Raw genomic sequence first — 13,372 nt, 5'->3', positions numbered from 1 at the left:
TAAGGTGTCACCTGAGGTTTGAAAAAAGAAAGGCAAATAGGTAACATATCAAAGCAGAGCATCTAAATCAGATTTATTAGCCTATGTATTAAAGACTACCATATGAAAAGCACACAATATACACACTGAACTATACTAATCACAATATTTTATCTCACTTAAAAACTTATTCAAGGATAAGCATTATATTGGTGAAGTATCTGTACACTAGAGAAGCAGCAAAATATCAATAAATAAATATTTCCAGTTGATAGAAGTTTGGATTACAGTCTAATTTAAATTTCTTAAATTTCTATCACATAAGTGTAAAAAAGGTATTATTATATCATGAAATGTGCTGAATACACACGTTTCAAGAAATATTTTTAGATAATCTCTTAAGATATCCAGATACTAACTTATTACAAAAAACAAAGATGCAGTTGATTTGTGAAAGATAACCACCATCTCCAGCTGTGTCACTCTTCAAGAGATTATTGGGCTGAGAGAAACTGCTTTGATTCAATAAAACACGCGTCTCTTATGACTTAAATAGCAAAGAGAAAATGACCTGGCATAATTCCTACTTTGGTGCTATAATAAAAGGTAGAAAAACAGAACTTCACATAAATATATAATATTATCTTCATAATTTTTAGAAAATAAAAATTCCCAAATGGCCTGTAAAGGATTAAAAAATGCTCATGTTTTACCAGACTAATTCCGGCAATGTCATAGTCATAATGAAAAGGTTTCTGAAAAACCAGAAGAAATGCAATGATTTCCTCAATTTAAAATTCAATTTTGTCTTGAGGCAAACACTGTGAAAGATACTATAGCCAAAAAGAAGAACATATTTTGCTAAAGAAAATTCCCCGGGAAACTTCACTCAGGACAGGGCCTGACAATGTGTAACTACTCTGCCCCTTTCTAGGCGTTGCTGGAGAACACACATTTAACACAGACCAGCCCCCCAACTCTGGTGACCCCAGTTATGCTGCTACACCCAGGCTGCAACCATGCTGCAGCCCTTGCACATTCACACAAAGTTACTCTTTGGCTGTAAAGGATCCTTTTAAAAGAGAGAAAGCGAATAATGGGGGAGAAAGAAACTGGGGAGAAAGAAAAAGCCGCTTTTGTGCCATATGAATTATTTATTCAGTCCAGCAATGAACTCACTATTTCTACCTCTAACAATCCATCAGGGAACTCTAAATAGTGAACTCAAAGACTAACAAAGTTTAAAAACTATCACTATTGAGCAAACTTCTGATTTTTTTCCTACAGGAAAACACTTTTAACACTGTAAATTAATTTATAAATTATAAATTTCTAATTTATAAATTTAAAAACCAGACTGAAAGTGTCCATTTTAAATTGACAGACCAATAAATCAGCTAATAACTTTCATCACAGGATATTAGAAACTAACAATTTTTTTGTTATTCTTACTTTAGAAAGCTGATTACAAATTGCTCACTTATCAACCTTTTAATTTTTATCGTTATTTGTGTCTGTTCAATATTTAAATGTCTTTACACTGGTCCAAGGAAACCCCTCCCCACTGGTGACAGGGCCATAGAGATTAATTCTACAGACGTCTCTAGAAGGCAGTCCTGCTCCTGAAGAGCCAGCCAGGCTACGGTCAGGTTTCCCTCACAACCATTCATGACGTCTGGTTGTCTGAATTATTCACAGAGATTAAGTCTTCTTTGAATAAAAGCAGAGTTAAGGTGCTGCTGCTTGAAAAGATAAATAACCAAATTTATTCTATGCCCAGGTCTCCTTCTACATATTTGAAATGATAAACAACTTTTGTTCCCTTTATCATCACAGCATAATTTACTCTAAAAACATGAAGATATTTTGCCTTCTGTGTATCTGAATCTTTAATAAACTTTTTTTCCCTTGGCTTGGATCTTTTGTAATCTATAGTCCACACAGGACACAACTTCTGAAGAATTACATACATGTTTCCTGTACTTCCGTTCTCTACTTGAAATTATTTGAAAATCCTTCTGTCTCCAGAGAAGCTGTCTACACGATATAGTTTGACTGGATCCTGTTTTTATTCTCCAGGTAAACACCTGAACAGCGAGTCAGACGTCTTGTTCCTCTGGCCCCCTGCCCTCCCTCCGCCATCTGATTCTCCTACTTCTGCTTTCCTTCCAGACAAATCCCCTGGCAAAATGCCAGTGCTCATCCTCCTTGCTCAAATCCACTTTTAAAAAGGATGTGAAGAGCTGGTAGAGTACTTAGAATTCATCTAAGGTTATGGTGAGGAAACCAAGGGCCACACAATTTATGTGATTAACCCGGATATCTACAATTAGTACATGGTATGGCGGAGACTAGAAACCATGTTTCCAGACACCATCTGGTGCTCTGTGTACTAACCTCCCAAGAGGATACGGGAATTCATGCTGGAGAATATAAACTGATAAGGGCTTGTGGAAAGAGCACCAGCAATATGTATTAGGAGGCTTAAATGGGTTTGCCCAATCATTCCACTTCTGGGACTCTATCCTAGGATAAACTGTCAGACAAACTTGATATGCAGCTATTCATGTTATAAAAAAAATTTAATAACATGTCCAATGATAAGAGGGGATAGTATATCCACTAAAAGAACTATAATGGAGTAATTTCAATTGTTTATGAAAGTTTTATAAATTTTAATAAATTTTTATAAATTTTATAAAAGGAATTTTCCTATTAAATAATGGTGTGTGTGTGGAGGGGACAAGTTAAAAGCCCATGAAAGTATGCAAAATGAATGTTTTCCATCAAATGAATCCTTAGCTTTTCACTGAGTGAGATTCTACTAAATTAAGACTGATAGAAATAAGAATCTTATTTTAGTAAGAGGAGATTACAGAAGAGTGATCTTAGCCTCTAAGAAATAAACACGCTGTTTTAAAATCAGCATTTCACAATTCACTTCCTTTCTCTAGCACTTTATAAGGACTAAAAATCTGCTCTCATAATCACTTTAGAGTAGAAATAAAATGAATTTCCTAAACCCCAAATAAAACTTCAAGACCTTCCTTATCTAAAGCTCAACTGCATTTTACTTAAAACTGGAATACTAAGTGTTTTGAGAATTTTTAAAGTCCTCTTTTAAAGCATCTAATATCACTTATCAAAGCTTCAAACAATCCTCAGTAGCTAGAGGTCTTTCAAAATTCACACTCTTTAAATTCTGTAAATCTTGTCTAATCTTAACTCCAAGGAAAAGGGTTGAATGAGCAAGAGTAGTGTTAGGGTAGAAAGATATTTTGTGCATTTATTAATTGAGGAATGCAAGAAATGTGCAAAGTACATTCATTATTTAAGATTCAAAGTTCTGATAACACATTTATTCTGTAACCTATCCTAAAAGAAGACCTGATAACTGACATCATTAAACATGCATGGTTATATTAATGCCTGAAAGACAGAAATAGACTTTGTGTAAGTTGACAAGATTTATTAAGTTCCTTTTTACACAATAAAGAATAGCCAGACAAAAAGATACTGAATTAAAAACAAAACAAAACAGGACTTGTCTATTTTAGTTACTATTTCATTCCTCTCCTCAACAAGTGGTCTGTTCTTGGCTAACCAAGACATAATAGATAGGAATATTAAAATGCTTTATCCACTCAAAAAGAGAAAAAAATGGGATATTTAAAAGTTGCATTTGTATATTTATGTTTTTACCAAAAGAAATATTATTAGTCCAAAATCCACCTAATTCAAGACAAACTGCTTAAGGGCAACTGTTAAAATATCTCAAAAAAGTTTCTGTTTCATTCAAATTTTAAGTACTAAACTCATAACATTCTACCTTAATTTGGGGTCTAGGGCTTCCATACATCAACAACTCTTTTATACTCCTTTGTCTCCCTAAATAGAACTCTGAAAAACCACCATAAAGCTCCTAGAAATAATTCTAATGGAGTTGAAATCTCAAGTGAGCCAGACATTTCCCATAGTTTGTGTTTGTACAAAGGTCCGTCTTACACACAAGTCAGTGAGTAGAGTTTTACTTCTGAAGTGTGTAAGGAACAGTGAACATTTTGTAAGGTAACTAGTGGTCCTTCTGGCATATGGTCCCCCATATTCCTTACATTTTAACAATGACTTCATACTTTTAACCAACCAAACCCAATAAGGAAATTGTAGTTTCTGCTTCAAATTATCTGTATGATCTATACACCAAATCATGTAGCTTTCTGAGATTCTCAGTTCCTATGTACAGATGACCTATTCAATTGGATTTCTTTAAGGCCCTTTCCAATTTAAAAATCTAGTACTCATTTCTCTCAGTCTTTTTCAAGTCCTTTTCAAAAGTGATAGTAAAAGAAAATGTTCTCATCTCTTTCTGTTAGTCTGCACAGAAAAATTTTCTAGGTTCTCCCAGCATTTTCCAAACCCTCCTTATGATCTCAAGACGCTGACTTCCTCACAACATGATCATGCTTGTAAGTGAATGGGCTTCTCTACTAACAGCCTCCTTTTTAATCTTCCTCCTTTTAGACTACTGGTCCCCTAGGCATTCGCTTAGTCACGAACAGTCACATCCCTATCAGGGTTTCTCTCCCATAAAAGCTGTTAGGATTGTTGGGTGGGTGGGTGTGGGTGTGGCAGTGTGTGTGTGTGGGTGTGTGTGTGTGTGTGTGTGTGTGTGTGTGTGTGTTAACAGCTTTATGGGGAACATCAAGGCTTCTGGAAAGTGGTTCTGTGCAGCTGGACAACTCACAGCATGTAGGATCTGAACCTACCATCTTAGCTAAAGAATGGGACGAAGCTAGAGAGAAAGAATTGATTTGAGGTTACTAGTCTACCTTTCTGTCACTAAAACAATTCTGAAAAGTGAAATTGAGATTTCTACTTTAAGCAGCTTTCATGGAATTTACTACACTTACATAATAAACTACTGACATTATGCATGTGTGCTAAGTTGCTTCAGTGGTGTCTGACTCTTTGTGACCCCATGGACTGTAGCCCTCCAGGCTCCTCTGTCTATGGGATTCTCAAGGCAAATATACTGCAGTGGATTGCCATGCCCTCCTCCAGGGGATCGTCCCAACCCAGGGACTGAACCCATGTCTCTTTCATCTCCTGCACTGGCAAGTAAATTCTCTGCCACTATGCCATCTGGAAAGCTCATTTACATTGTATAATGCAAACCCCCCCAAATCTGTTTTCATCTATCAAAATGTATACACTAATCTTTAGCTAAATGGAGTTGTGAATAAATGAACTGACTTCAGAGCCCTGTAAGTGAAAAGACTAGTCAACAAAAACGCTGAAAACACAAATGGTTTAGTGAACTGCCTATAGATTTGGGTATTCAACATGTCAGTGGTCAATTTGGGTTTAGCCACCTCTTCAACTTCCTTCCCCCTCCTCCAGAATCTTAAAATCAAACAAGTTCTTTTGGTCAAATATTTCTTCTGGTCAAATCTTATTATCTGACAAATACTAAATGTTTTGATTTTTCTATGTTCTCTCATATAAAAATTATTGGAGATCTCCTCCATGTTAATAGTTTTCATTACTTTAAGTTTCAAATTTATATTTATGAATTTGAATTAGAGAGCTTTAATCACTATTGATTCAGCAATAAGAAAAAAATAAATTAGTTAAGTTCTCAACCATTCCAAGAGTCCAGTTCAGTATGTTCAGCATAGTCCTGAACAAGTTGAAATATCCAAGTTAGCAAGAAATCTCCCACAAGTCTTGTCTAAAGGGAGGAAGAGTCCTTTCACCCAAGCTGTGAACAGAGCTTTTCTTTTGAAACAAAGTGTGTGAGGTACAGTGAACAAACTGCAAAGGTAACAAGTTCTTCTGTCATATGGTCTCCTACAACCTTCTTGTATTTTAACAGTTAGCAACACTTTGTAGCTTCTAATCAACTACAATCGGTAAGGATGTACCAGCTTCTGCTGTTCAAAGTCATGCAAGCCTAACTAAGCACTAGTCCTAATTCCCTAACAGGTTATCAGAACCTAAATCAGAAAGTTTTAGAGATTCAAGAATTTTCAACTTCATTATCGTAAAATTAAAATGCTATTTACTTAACTCTTTAAGCATTTTATAATTAAAGAGTTGACAAATACCAGATTTACAAAAATCTACACAAAAAAATACAAATATAATCTTTTATTATATAATATACACATATAATACTTTTTTTCATTGAATACATGAAAAACCTCTTACAGTAGTAACTACTGTGAGGCAATCTAGTCTAGTTTACTGAGAAGGGGAAAGGAAGATACTCCCAAATACAGCGTCTCGATACAATTCATCAGTTCACACACTAATAATGAAATATAAGTGCCTGGGTCAAGTGGGAACCACAAACACCAGCCAGCACCCCAGTGTCCTTTCCCTGACAGCATGGAAAGTAGAGAGAAGAGTACGGCAAGCCCACCTACCCTCGACTCACACTTTCTCCTCTGAAAGAATCATCCCCTCAGCCCCCAACAAACCTCCATAATAGAAAAAGATAAACGTGGAGATTATGCCAAGCTGACCCCAAGCTTTGTTCTCCCACTCAAGACACATTCAGTAAAAAGGTCTAAACACCCATCTGATTTGACAAGCATTTCAGCTTACAAAGGAGGAGGTGAAAGTGAAATCATACTTGGAGCACTCATGGGTTCTGTGTCAAAGGTCACTTAGCAGCATTTCAGCTGCTGCTACTAAGAACCAATGTAGGCAGAGCACAGAGAACAAGATCATGGGAATCTGCTCTAAAAGGCACCTTTGCGAATCATCTCCTCCACCCTTTGCATTATATGAACATATTTTATAACAGGTTTTATTAACTCTGTATTTCCTAAGAGCTGTTACTCAGAGTGATACTCACTTGTCAGAAGGACATACATAAAGGATAGGTGGCATAACTATACAACCACAAAGTGAAAAAAAGTTATTAATCACTTTACAATATTGTATTGGTTTTGCCATACATCAACATGAATGGGGTGTACACGTGTTCCCACCCTTCCCACCTCCCTTCCCCCAATTAAAATAAATAAATTTAAATTAAAAAACAAACAAAAAAAGTTATCAATCAAAAGCTACACTTTATACAATAAATAATAAAAACTTGGTTTTAACACAGTGTTATAAAAAATTACTGAATTTTTATATTTTTCTAAAGGGAAATAGTCAAGACAGAAATAACAATGCTATCAAAATATATGAAAATAAATTAGAGCCTTCCAAAGCAAATGAAATATCAGATTGAACAATCTTTTTTAAAAATGAATCAGGACTGATGGCTTAGGTTATTGAAACACGCTGAAAATGTTCCACCAAAAACGTTAACTATAGTGTAAGCGCTAAAATAAATTTTACTTTTTTCTGTGTCACCATGTAATGTAGAAAGAAAGCTCTCAAGAGCTTCTTGAAACAAAAGCATTGGAAAAAGGCCCTGCGGGAGGGGCAGGGTAAAGGGTCAGCAGGGAACTGGGAACAAATGGCCAGCCACTGGGATGAGGGCGGCCGAGGGCGAGAAAAGCAAGTGTGTTTGGTTCCTGCCGTTCTTGGGATGTGTCCTCAACAGCTAGTAGACAAAAATCAGAGTTGCTACAAACACCAAGATTTTAATCTACTACAAAAACCCAGGGAAAAGTTTTATTTTTTTTTAATTTTATTTTTACTTTATTTTACTTTACAATACTGTATTGGTTTTGCCATACATTGACATGAATCCACCACGGGTGTATACGAGCTCAGGGAAAGGTTTTTAGGGGTGTGTGTTTGTTTCTGCAGAGGAGAAATGCAACATTCAGAATTCATTCCTTAAATATTGCTGGAATATTAGGCAAAATTTACAACTTTTGTATTTTTACTCTGGGGACTTTTGCAGCTCTGCAATAGGACTGTCCCCATCTGAAAAGGAGTGAAGCCAATCTATCCCTGTCTTCTCAGCAAATCAGCTCTCACCTCCATGTTCAAAAGCTGGGAGGGAACTGGAAAAAAGAAAACGGCATTCATCACAGAAAGTGGGCTTCCTCGTGAACATGTCTCCACAGAGCAGCACCTCACCTAGGAGGACTGGGCCACCACCTTCCTCTCCATCCAAACGTCTACAGAGAACACGTTCCAGTCCACTGCACTCCGGAGACCTGACCCTTTGTCACCACCCAGAACAACCCACCTCCATCATTTACCTCCCTGACCATCCTTCTCTCTGCATCTGTCAGGACCTTGTCCCCGCCATACCTCCTGGACAGTCCCAGGATGCCTTTGTTCTCCCAGCTCCATGTCTTGGCTCACTTCCTTCTCTACCAGCTCTGTCACTAAGTAACATGAGTTACTGAACCTCTTCTTGCCCAGTTTCTACCTCCACAAAATGGAAATGATACTTTATATCCATGGCTTTTCCAACAGTCATGCATGGATTTAAGAGTTGAACCATGAAGAAGGCTGAGAGTTGAAGAATTAATGCTTCTGAACTGTGGTGCTGGAGAAGACTCTTTAGATACAGTCCCTAGGACAGCAAGATCAAACTAGTCAATCCTAAAGGAAATCAACTCTGAATATCCACCGGAAGGACTGATACTGAAGCGCCAATATTTTAGCCACCTGATGCTAAGAGCCAACTCACTGGAAAAAGACCCTGATGCTGGGAAAGATTGAGGGCAGGAGGAGAAAGGGGCGGAAGAGGATGAGATGGTCAGATGGCATCACTGACTCAATGAACATGAGTTTGAGCAAACACCAGGAGATAGTGAAAGACAGGAGAACCTGGCACGCCGTAGTCCATGGGGTTGTCGAGAACTGAACATGACTTCGTGACTGAAGAACAACAACAAATCCACTCACGTATTCAATGACCATGTGGGCGCACTGTGCAGGTCAGGCACTGAGGACAGAAATCCCTGTCCTCATGGAACCGACACTTAGAATCTCCCGGAACAGAGAAGGCTGTTGTGAGGATTCCATGAGTTGATACATATAAAGAACAATGCACAGTGCATAATATGCAATACCTGCCACAGCCGATCACCTAAACTGCTCTGACTTTACCACATTAGCTGCACTAAGCGCCTAAGTTTGTACTGTGCCAGCCTTGTGAGACTCCAACCCTGGATTACTGCTGCATCTCGAATGCCATCACTTGTTTAGGCTACAGAGGGCATCACAACCATATCAATTTGTTCTATTAAAAACATGGCTCTTATTTCCTTAGTTTGAGCCTTAGTTGGAGCCTCAGATGGACTCACTGATTATTTCATTTGTTCTTGGTTGATTCCTTCTCTCCTTTGTGGGGCTTCTCTTTCTCCACCTGACTCTGAAACTTCCCAACAGCCTATCTATCTTCCGTCCTCGTCCATGTTCTTAGCCCATAGACGCTGCCTGAAAGGTCTCATGACGTCAATCACCTCTGACAAACTTATTTTTTCCAACCCAGATCACAGCATCCACAGCATCAGATTCAGAAAGTCAACTGCCTTTCTAAACCTCAAACTCAAAATGTCCCAATCTGACTTGCTTAGCTTCTAGACTGGTCCTTACTCATCATGTATTCGCTCTGCTCAGTATCATCACCATCCATGCAAGCAACAGGCTAGAAACTCTGGAGTTAATCTTGTCTACTCCTGCTCCCCAGCTATTTCCAAGCATCAAGTAGTACTGAATTTACTATCAACCGATATCAAGCGTAAAGAGTCTGAAATCTGTTCCTGCTTCTCCATTTTTATTAATACAGTACTATTTAAGTCCTTGTCAGCTCTGATTAAGCCAACTACTTGGCCTCCCCACCTCCAATCTTCTTCACTTCAAATTTACCATCCATAACAGCTACCAGAGTAACCCATTCAACTTGGCAACAATCGTACTGGAGAAGGACAGCCCCTGCTTAACACTCGTTGAGGGCTTCCCAAAGCAAAAAAATGAGAGAGAACTTCAGTCTTCTAACAATGGCATAAAAAAGCTTCCCGTGTTCTGGTTCTGCAGCTCTCCACCCTGTTGGTCCCTTAGTTATTCTCCTACCAACACACACCTGCATGTGCTTCCAGACCACAACTGTTGCCTTTCATCAACGTGTCTTCACCTCTCTTCTCCCCCAGGTTTGCCCTCGGTTCCTATTCCCCACCACTCCCCAACACAGATACATGCACAAATGCTCTCTCTCCGATTCTTTTAATACTCAGTTCAGACATTACTGCTTCCACTAATGCTTTCCTTGGCCATTCTTTCCATTTTTCTATCTTACACTGACTGTACTGTCTACACACACCTGTTTTGTGACTCTATCCATCATCCAACTATGAATTCTCTTAGTGCAGGACCACAGCTTTATCCATCACTGGATCCCTAGCAATTAGCACAGTGCCTATGACACAGGTGACAAGCATTAAATGTTGGTTATATTATACCATCTAATCTCATACCAAGAACAGCAAGTAAGTTCATCAACTACCAGATTGTAAAACTATATAAAACAGAAAATGAAAAGTTAGCTGATTTATTTTTTCCTTTCTGAATGTGAAGTGCTATTTCTAAAATGTTATGAATGGGGTTTAAAGATTAGCTGAAGTTCCATTCAACAAAAATCAAGACTTTTTCTATAGTTTATCCTCCAAATGGTTTCAAGTTTATACCGAAAGAGTAAGTTAACAATTTCTAAAATATATCCCTAACTGTTTTGACATCTGAAAGAAAAATATCTCGTGCCAAAAGCTGGATGTGCTTGGTAGGGGAAAGAGAGTAAGAACACAGAGTTATAAAACCCTTGAATTTACATGGAAATTTCTATCAGCCAACATCAGATTCTCAAAAGGATGTGGCCCTCAGTGGGTAAAGAACTGTCACTCTAAAGGATCTGAGTCTTTTCTCTCTACCTCTGGTGCCTAATTTTCAAATATTACTACTAGTTTCTTCACAAATCACTTACAATTGCCTAGTTTTTTTCTATTCACAGTCTATCTTATTATAGGAATTTCCCAAAAGTATCACATCAGCATCCCTGAATCAAATATTGCTTTCCAAAATTCATACATGCTACCATTAAACTTTCTTATTTAAAATATGACTCCATCAACTATCTTCAGCAGAAGAAAGAAAGGTCATTATCACCATCTGTGCATGTGGTTAGACCTGCAATTAGACGAACAGGTACTCTGACCTCTGACCTTTCTCATCTCATGTATATATCGATACAGGTTAATTTGAGTCAATTTAAGCAATGTCTAGAAATATATCATTTATTCAGATTATTTTTTACATCAGATAAAAGGGAATTATATAATCATTTGATCATAGTCTAACAATAAGCTGTCAATTTTCCAAAATAGTACCCTCTTTATTAAATAATATTGAAAATGATGTTTCCCTTAGAGATCTACTTCATAAGGCCTTTTGTAGCTCAGTGGTCTGGAGCCAGGCTGCTAGGTTTACAGGCTCCACTTACTAGTGGTGCCACCTTAGGCAACAGCCTCTCTGTCTCTCTGTGTCCTTGGCTATAAAACAAGATAACAATATCCATCTCACAGGATTTTAATGCAGATTAAGTGAGTTAATATTTTTAAAGTGCTTAGAATAGTGCCTGACACATAAAACTACTGTTTTATAAACAATAACAACAACAAAAAAAGTGGTAATAACCTGAAAGAAAGTCAGTCAGTCTGTCTGACTCTTTGCAACCCCATGGACTATACTTTGCAACCCCATGGACTATATAGTCCACGGACTTCTCCAGGCCAGAATACTGGAATGGGTAGCCTTCCCCTTCTCCAGGGGATCTTTCCAACCCAGGGATTGAACACAGGTCTCCCGCATTGCAGGCGGATTCTTTACCAACTGAGCCACAAGGGAAGCCCAAGAATGCTGGAGTGGGTAGCCTATCCCTTCTCCAGAAGATCTTCCCAACCCAGGAATCAAAATGGGGTCTCCTGCATTGCAGGTGGATTCTTTACCAGCTGAGCTACCAGGGAAGCCCAATATCCCGAAATAAAACATTATATCCACAAATTGTGAGAATAAAATACATCACATACGTTTTAAGTTAAAAAAAAACATAAGGCAGGGCAAGGCTGTTCTCAAACTTCTTAAAATGCAATAAGTAGAATATATTTGAAAGTAGAAAACTATAAATTCAGTGCTTAGAAAAATGTGAAAGAATTAAAGTCATCTGTACCTCATGGGGCTTCCCAGGTGGCGCTAGCAGTAAAGAACCTGCCTGCCAATGCAAGAGACATAAGAGACTTAGGCATGGCAAGCCACTCCAGTATTCTCGCCTAGAAAAATCTCATGGACAGAGGAGCCTGACGGGCTACAGCCCATGGGGTTGCAAACAATTGGACATAACTAGAAACTAACACACTCCCTCAAAAAAGACACAAATATCATATTAAAAAATCGAGATATTCAAAATAATTTTTCCCAGTTACTATTTTCAGTTAAATACTGATTATCAGCAGCTGATTAATTTTATAAGTAATTGTTAATATTAAATACTAAAAATAATTCTATAAATAAGTTTAATGTATAAATAAAAATATAAAAAATATTTAAGTATTCACCATACAGGTTTTTTATTTTAAAGAAAAAACATTACCCTTACCTCTTGCATTTACTATGTCCCTCCCCAAAGCAATGTTATTCACTCATCCCTAATTTTATATTTATCATTCCCTTTAGAGTTGTACTCTAATTGTATCCTTGAACAGCATATTACTTCATATATTCTTGACTTTTATATAAATGGAACCATGCTACATCTTCTATGATTTGTTTTGTACCAACAGTACATTCTTCAGATGATCTGAGCTGTTGAGCACAGCTATAACTCACTCATTTTTAGCATTCCACTGTCTGAATATATCACTATGCATCCTACTGTGAATTTAAGGGTTTTGTTGTTATTGTTATCAACAGTGCTGTATGGACAATTATACACGTCACCTAACATGTCAAACGGAGAGGTTTCCCTAAGACACACTCAGGAATGGAGACACTGCCTCATAGCGTATGTTCATCTACAGGAGCATAAAGATGGCCATTCCTGAAACACCACTGGAACACTCTTCTTCACTCCAGAACCATACTATCTTGTGACTTCTCTTCCCTTTAGTCCTGCCAGTAGTTTTCAATCTTGTTAGAAATAACAGGTTCTTAGTTGCATTGTTTCCTCTAATTTACTTTTGGTTTCAATTTCATTAACTTATATTTCCTTTTTACACTACTTGAAGGAGCATTCTTTTATTCTTCTAATTCTTAACAGTTCAGTTATTTTTTTCAGCATATAGTCCTGTAACATAAACATTAAAGTCTACCATATTTCCATAAACTATCACTTTAGTTATATCACATAAGCCCTGATATACAGTATTTTATTACTGTTAAATTATAAATATTTTCTAACTTTCTTTATGAGTTTTTCTTT

General features: G+C 37.4%; 1 protein-coding gene across 6 annotated transcripts in view; it reads right to left on the bottom strand.

Annotated features, from left to right (window-relative positions):
* ZEB1 (zinc finger E-box binding homeobox 1) overlaps positions 1 to 13,372 on the bottom strand; it is a 198,817-nt gene that overhangs the window by 168,585 nt on the left and 16,860 nt on the right. The gene's annotated exons all lie outside the window — the stretch shown is intronic.

The sequence above is a fragment of the Oryx dammah genome, unplaced genomic scaffold, assembly GCF_014754425.2.
Source record: "Oryx dammah isolate SB20612 unplaced genomic scaffold, SCBI_Odam_1.1 HiC_scaffold_10, whole genome shotgun sequence".
NCBI lineage: Eukaryota > Metazoa > Chordata > Mammalia > Artiodactyla > Bovidae > Oryx > Oryx dammah.
This window is presented reverse-complemented; position numbering and strand designations above follow the sequence as displayed.